General features: G+C 38.6%; 1 long non-coding RNA gene across 1 annotated transcript; it reads left to right on the plus strand.

Moving 5' to 3' along the window:
• Positions 1–488: 488 nt before the first annotated feature.
• Positions 489–6,753, plus strand: LOC140504803 (uncharacterized). Its single transcript, XR_011967249.1, has 2 exons — positions 489–689; positions 5,855–6,753. It is a non-coding gene; the product is annotated as an uncharacterized lncRNA (long non-coding RNA).
• The last annotated feature ends 1,176 nt before the right edge of the window (positions 6,754–7,929 follow it).

Raw genomic sequence — 7,929 nt, forward strand, 5'->3', positions numbered from 1 at the left:
TCTTTCTTGATGTAGCCAATGCAGGAATTTGTTTGGCATAGATATATGTATGTGCAAAATATTTAGCCTTCCCCCATGTGATGCAGAAAGAGTTTAGAATTGAAAATAAAATGAAATTGAATTTCAAAAATAACCACAATAGAAAATGATTCATGATAAGTGCCAAAGAGATATATCACTTAGGTGCTAATCTAGGAAGTTAGGAAGGCCAGTTATGATCGTTTTGTTTAACAATTTCTTTCTTTCAGTCCTGCCCCCAACATTAAATGTTCTTAGTTGTTCAGTTTTTAGCTGAAAGCCAATGCAACTTCAAAAGGAGTTGATCAGTTTGACATTTTATGCATAAGTTCCTTCACAATCAGTTGCCAGCTAGAAAATTCACAGGTAGTTGCTCATAAATACTCTGGGGAAGAAGTCCTTCATCAACTGCCAGTTGAGAATTAAATCATTGACTTAATTCAGGAAAATATTCCCTAGATCTTTCCAGATCAAATGAGTCACCTGAGGATGCAGGATATTCTAATTTCCTAATCAGGCTTCTGCCTCCTATAAATGAAGTTGGGAAATGCAAGATCTGCTAATGAGAGGAGCTTTCCTTAGGTCAGAGAAGCTGATGTTTCACAAGATACCTGGTTGTTCTCCCAGATCCCTGACTTTTTGTCATCCAGTCACCTCCAGAAAATAAGCCAGTAAGTGAAGCTTGAGATTCTTTCATAAATGAACACCTTGTTTCTTCTATTTTTCTGCAATACCTCACCCCCAGAAGCACTCATAAAATGTTGCTGCTTTTGATTCAAAAATAATTGCAAATTGCTTTGCATATCCTCAATGATGACACTTGTTTTTCCTCAGAAACTATACTTCTACTGTCCTGTAGTTTCCTGCTGATATTTAAAATGAAGTCAAGTTCCAACTTGTTTTGGTTTCTCACATCCCCCTTGATCTCACCTTCTTCTCCACCCTCCCCTAGATCTATTTGGCACAAAATGAGTTTTGATATCAATGTCTTATTTTCTGTCTGAATGAGTATTTGTCTATATTTGTAAATTATTCAGACAAAAATGAATTGCTCCCTAACTTCCTTTAAATTAACTGGAAATATCTGCTTTGGTTGTCTTCAAGATATTATGATTTTAAAAATACTATGTAGAAAGTAGCAAAATCGGGAGTCCCTTGAACATGAATCATTTCCAAAGGGAGCACTCTGTTTCTTTCTAGGAGCTGGGCCCCATATCAGAGGCCATAGTTCTTTCAATAATGGATGCAGGATATTCATTCAAGTATTTGTGTGGTTTAAGACTCAGATGTCTCACTTATTTTAATTATCACAACCGCAACCTGTAAATGATACTTAGAGTTAAAGGGAAATTTTGTTCTTATAGCTGACTTGGGCTTCAGTTTGACTTCTCTGAGCAGTGCTGAATGAAAGCAACAAATATTAAGCATCTGCTGTATGCAAGTCCCTGCAAAGACAATAACAAAAAGCATAACTCTTGTCTTTGCTAGCTTGCACAGTAAAGGAGGAAAGGCATAGATAGAACTCCCCCCAATAGAAGAGTGGGGAGGAAAAATGCAAAGGAGAGGGTCAGGCAAAATAGTATGAAACTTGAGGTAGAAGCACATTGACTCAGGAAAAGTTTCTTCAAGGAAGTAATAATTAAGTTCCCCTTGGAAGAAGGGAAGAGACTTAATAGAGTGGGGAGGGGGAGAGGAGAATCCATTCCAGGCTTGAAGAAAAGGCTTAGAGACAGGTAAGATATCAAGATATATATATTATATGCAATGTATACATGGACATATGTATACGTGTATTATATTACATATATACAAGATATATACACTAGTTAAAATGTAGAATACTCAAAAAAAGATGATAAGAGTGAAACATGGAAGAATATGAGGAGGCAGATTGTAGAAGGCCTTGAGTGCCAGGATCACAAATTAGCCAGCTAGTATAAGAAAGTAGAAGAGGAAGCCTCTTGTGGTTTCTGAGTGGAGGAATGCCATGATTAGAGCAGTGCAGTGGACATATAACTTGGGAAGTGGTTTGAAGAAAGGATGGGAGGGCAGAGATTGACAGTAAGATGGCCATTTTGGCAGCATTGCAATCATATTTGGGACAGAGGTCTCCAGTGTTGTCTGAATCGGATTGAAATATAATGAAGTCAATATGTGTTCCCCAACCCAGGGATCCTTATATATGGCTTGCCTATTTCAATAAATGCCCTATTTCAGTTTGAGTTCAACACCACTGGTTTAGAATAGAAGAGATAAAGGGTGGGGTGTTGTAGAAGTAGAAAACAGGCAATAGTTAAGACACTCTATAGAGGTAGGTAGTTCAATTAGTTACTGAGAGAGGAGATAAGATAATTTGGAGATCATGAGTCTGGTTGACTGGTGGTGGTAGTGCCACTAGCAGAAAGAGCCAGGTTGAAGGGTGGGTGTGAATGTGAGCACCACTTTTGTCATGTTCTGTATGAGGTAGGACACTGAGGTGGAGACTTGGAATAGGATGGATCCTAGGAGGAAGCTGAGATGGAACTTCAGAAATGAAAAGTATCCTGAGGGCCATCCATTCCAACCCATGCACAAAAGCAGTCATCAGGCCTCTGTTGGAAGACCTATAGTGTAGGTTGGCAGAAAGATGAGGCAGGAGCCTACTGCCTCCCAAGGTAACCCAGAAGTCTGGCCAACTCTAAAAAGTGTCCTGCATAGAAGGAAATACTGATGTTATGGGGATAGATAAAAGTATTATGGAAACATGATTCTCCTTGTCTCTGGCAGTCACTTCTTATTATTTGTCATGATATCTGGAAATAATGTTATAGGCCATTTACTATAAAACAAGTGTAGTCAGTGGGTGATGTGAAGGAAGTACTCTAAACTGGTCTTTAAAAAACAGACCTTAAAGACCAAACAAATCCTGTAGTCTATGAAAATCCTAAATATAATAGTTGGCACATATACTACAACTGAAATTTTGCAAGGCACTTGACTCGTTATCTCAAATATATATAGATATCTAGGTGACACAGTAGATAAAGTGCCCAGAATGGAGTCATGAAGACTCACGTTCCTGAGTTCAAATCTGGCCTCAGACATTTTCTATCTGTGTGACCCTGGGCAATTACCTTAGCCCTGTTTGCCTCTGTTTTTTCATCACTAAAATGAGCTAGAGAATAAAATGGCCAACCATTCTAGTGACTTTACCAAGAAATCAAAGAATCAGATATACCTGAAAAATGACTCAAAAACTTCTACATTCACAACAGTTGTAGGAAGTAAGTGCTATTATTATCCCCATTACATAGATGATGGAATTGAAGCAGATAGTGGGAAAGTGACAGGCCTAAGGCCACATCTAAACTTAGGTCTTGTGATTCCAGGACCAGGGCTCTATGGACAGAGCTCCCTAGGGACCTAAGTAGAGAGTCTGACATAGGGCTTTCTCTTACAAGACTACTTGGGATTGGGAGATACTCTGGGCTGAGGTACTAGGAAAAGCTAATGTGTCAAACCCAAACCAAAATAAATTCTCAGAAGGTTGAGAAATTTCTGAAAAAAAAAATACAATGTTAGTGCCTTTTCTACTTCTTTACTGGGTCTGTCTTGTGGAAGATTAGAAGGAAAAAGGAACTAGGGTTGCTCTAATCTTCAGAACTGTTGGTTACAGAAAGTACAGCTGTTTTTGAATAACTCCCCAATTTTTGTTCTGTGACTTTTCTCTCCCTCACCCCCACCCTCCCTTCTCAGATCCACAAAGCTGGAAACCTGGCTGCAGGACTATTAAACTTTTACTTTGGAGTCTGTTAAAATTTTGGGATTCAAAGTATCCTTTGCTGCTGACTCCAGGGACACACTATTAATAGGTCTTTAGAATAGACTAACTTGTGAATGGTTTTAGGTTGGAGAACCAATTGCTTTACCATCACTAAAGGAAACCATTTGATCGCATCTGCTTTATCCAAGGTATCTTTGATATCTATTCCCCAACCTTGGTTTTGGGTCAAGAAGTTTAAAGTCCTGACTTTAAAGTAATTTCAAGATACAGAAAGGCAGAAGAAAATCTAAAGCTTCCTTCCTCCTTAGCAGTAAAGACTGCTTTTGTCTGTTCATTTTTGTACTTCCGTGATAAGTTGAGGCCAGATCTGTCCCAGGTGAATAGAAAGCCAACTTCAGGGTATTAAAAGCAATCTTCCCCCCACCCTCATAATGCTCAAATTGAGAGAGGAGGGTTTGGGTTGCTTTCCTACCTAGCCTACTTTCACCTCCTAATTAATTTCTTAGCTCCTATTTTTGTTTTTAGCTTTGCCATCAATTTTTCTGTGTTTTGTTTCCAATCTTCATGCTGTTCAACTAAAACAATTTACTATACTTTCTTTTAAATGCATTTCCATCATTATTGGAACTTAATAATTCTTTTGGTCCTCTAGCTTTGGTCTTAAAATAGAACCAATAGTGATGTTAGCAGAACCTGAAACTATGCAGACCATCAGTTGGGAAGATAGTACAAGAGTCTCCCCATTCCCTTCCACCTCTTTTCTTTGTACTAAGCTGCCTACTTCATAAGAGGTTAATTAGTTAAACTGACATTTGACAAACTTCAGAAATGATCTTTAATGGAAGAAGCTATTAACTAGGTTAGACACTATCCACAAATTTACGTAAAACATATATACCATCTTGGCCCAAAAGCCAAGAAGTGACATTTATTGATCATAAAGGGATTTGAAATCCCTGGATTTAAAACATAAATGGGATTGATAAGGACATGTTTGACTTAAAAAAAACAACAAAAAAACCCCCCCAAAACCCCCAAACTTCAGTCCTGCCATTTTAAGGTTTGAGAGAAGAATTAGAAAGAGCCATTTAATCAGTCAAGAAGGGACCCTCACTTGAAGTAGACCCCAGCTCCTGAAGAGATTGACAGGGCTGTGTCTTTTTTTTTTTTTTTAACTTATGCATTTGGAATTTATTGTACTATATTAGATGTGAGATGTTGGTCTACTTTCCTACTCAGCCATTCCCCAGTCACTGGGCACACCGTTTGCTAATAACTTTTTTTATTATAAATAGTAATATGATGAGTATTTTTGTACAGATAAATCTTTTCTTCTTGTCACCATCCTTCTTAGGGTAGAAACCCAGCAATGGAACCCCGGGGTTAAAGAATATAAACAGTTTTGTTAACTTTTCTTACATAATTTTAAATTGTTTTCCAAAATCTTTTGACCAACTTGCTCTGCCAGTAGAGAATTAGCTGGACTGTGTCTTTTAACGGTCATTCCAGGAACATGGCCAATCATTTTTCTGTTCCATGATCTTGCTTTCCTTCTGTCTCAGTCAGAGAGGGCCATATTTAAAAGCATGAGTAGATGTTAAAATCTATTTAACTCCTAATCTCTGGTTATGTTTTATAACTACATTAATTAAGATAGAGGAATAAAATCCTCTCATCTCTTACAACTGTATTAGTATACAATAATTAAATGGTCACCAGGTTTATAAAAGCACCCAAAGTTCTAAGAATGACTTCATTGAAAGAACTTTTTAAAAATACTTTTTAAAAAGTACAGTGAAAAACAGAATGAATGAAGTAGATGTTCATCAGTGTGTACCTACCTGTCTATTAATTTTGCCAACATCCCCATATAACCTCTGAAAATAATTTCTCAGAGACAGAGTTGAGAAAAAATCCCAGATGGGATGTAACATTCTGACTAATTACATTCACATTGGATGATCGTGAAATCAAATGAGTTCTAGCTGAAAGCAGAATGATTATAATTTATGGGGAAAGTCTCCTTTAGTCCTAGAGAAAAAAGTCATGATTTTTTGAACTTTCTTTCCCCAGGCCCAAAGTTCATCCTGTTCTTAGGAAGACAAGGTCCAAAGGAAGATATGGAGATCAGTGATGCTCAGCTGGTCCCTTCTCAACCAAGATCGCAAGAAGAAACTTGCTGGACCAAATACAAATGCCCCCTTGGCATAATCATCCTGGGAGGAATACTGATTTTAACTGGATCCGCTATTTCAGCAGTTGCTTCCTTTGGCTACATTCCACAATACTTTGTCGCAGGAATAACTTGCCTTTCCATTGGTCTCTCTGCTACAGCTGTTGCAATTATCCTGATGGGTCTTGTATGTCAAATGGAGTCGTGGAGACATTTAAGCCTTTCAGAACTAAATACAACCCAAGCCCCTACCACAACATCGAGAAGAACCCAAACTTCTACCATAACAGAAGATACAACTGAAGCCACTACTGAGATTTAAATTTTTTTTTACTTTTTATAATTCATGACAATCTCAATCTATAAAAACTTCACTGTGGCTAAGTTTGCAGGAAAGTCCAAATTTGTACAGAATCTGAATCAAACCAAAGCTCTTGGCCCTGGTCCCAGGAAGTGGCTCTAGTTCTTCACTTAGAAAACCAAGACTTGAGAGAACATAAAACATGAAGAGGATTCCTAATGATGTTTAGGCACTACAGAAGGTGCTGCCCTGTGGAGGGGAAGGTGGGGAAATAAACACAGAATTGAAGAGAAATTGGGAGCCCCAACAGATATTACATGCACTTTTATGCCCCTCAGCTCCTCCAAACCCAAGTGTCCACACATGTTCACAGTCATAGCTGGGTTTTGCAGCTCAGTTTGGTGTGACCTGGTGATGTCACATTTAAGCTTTTCATTTAAGTTTTTATATCTTTCTCTCATGAAGTTTTGAACATTAAAATTGTCCATTTTTAATAAATATTGTAGTCTTTAGCATCTGTGGTATTTTCCTTCTACCTAAACAGGATTTTCCTAAATTCTATATTTTTGGGGGGCCAGGGAGAACTTTCAGGGCTTGAATGACTGTCTAAGCTCTAAGATATCTGCTTGTGTACTGTTGCTGTCAGATCCCAGAGCATTTGTGCAAGTGTTACATGTGTCAGAATAGAGGTGAATTCAAGTTTTGTGGGTGGAGAATTTTGTACCTAGGGCTGGGGTCAGAAGTCAGATAACTATTCAGCCTCCCAAAGGAACAGTTTTAAATTGTTATCTACTTCGAAGCTTAGATGTGTCCCTCTGAAACTCCTAGTCATTGCTCCTCTTTGTACTTCTGTTGAAAAGAAAACCCCTGTGAACTGTTAAAATGGAAGAAAACCAAGGTCCCAAAGGGAGACCTGGGAGGAACCAGGGTCTCACAATTTACAAAGATCATAGCTGCATTTTTTGCCTAAGGAGCTTTGCACCTGCTAAGAGGGGAGTTATAAAGGGAGAGGGATTTATACATATTTGAGGTGTTTAGGATAGATATATGGCCAAGTCAGGATTAACAGAGAAACACAATGAAGTGGGGGTCTAGGGAGAAGATATCTGTAAGTAAAATAAATGAGAAAGGACAATGTTTGCTACTCTTTAGATAAGTGAGAAACCAAAATTTTTGTTTTTCTCTTAGCTGGTCAATACTGGTTTCAGCAGTTGCAGGTATCTCTGAGTTCAGCTAAAGTTTACTTCCCCAAAGGATCACCAACATTGGTGCAGTTTAGGGGGATTCAGAGACCCCCAAAGACTGGAAATCAGAACTGGGTGTTCTAGAATGAATTCATGGACTCGAGCTGTTTAAGTCAAGTTGGCAAAGGTTTATTTTTACACTTTTCAGAGGGCAAAAGTTCTTAAGGAACTTGCAGCTTTAGAGGGGTACCGTTGTTGTTGTTTGTCCTTGGTTCTCTAAGAGGACCATGACATCAAGAGGATGACATGACCTGCAGTTGACTTTGAGGAAGAGCTGTGCAAGGTCACCAACCTCACTTTCTTCTCCTGAGCCACCTGGGTCCAGTGGCCTGATATTCATCAGGAGGACTGGAGATGGCCCAGGATGCCAAGTGAGACCCTGCCCTTTCAGGCTAAGGTCCTGTAAGCATTCTCACTTTGAGTGAGATAC

The sequence above is a fragment of the Notamacropus eugenii genome, chromosome 1 (genome assembly GCF_028372415.1).
Source record: "Notamacropus eugenii isolate mMacEug1 chromosome 1, mMacEug1.pri_v2, whole genome shotgun sequence".
Classification (NCBI taxonomy): Eukaryota; Metazoa; Chordata; class Mammalia; order Diprotodontia; family Macropodidae; genus Notamacropus; species Notamacropus eugenii.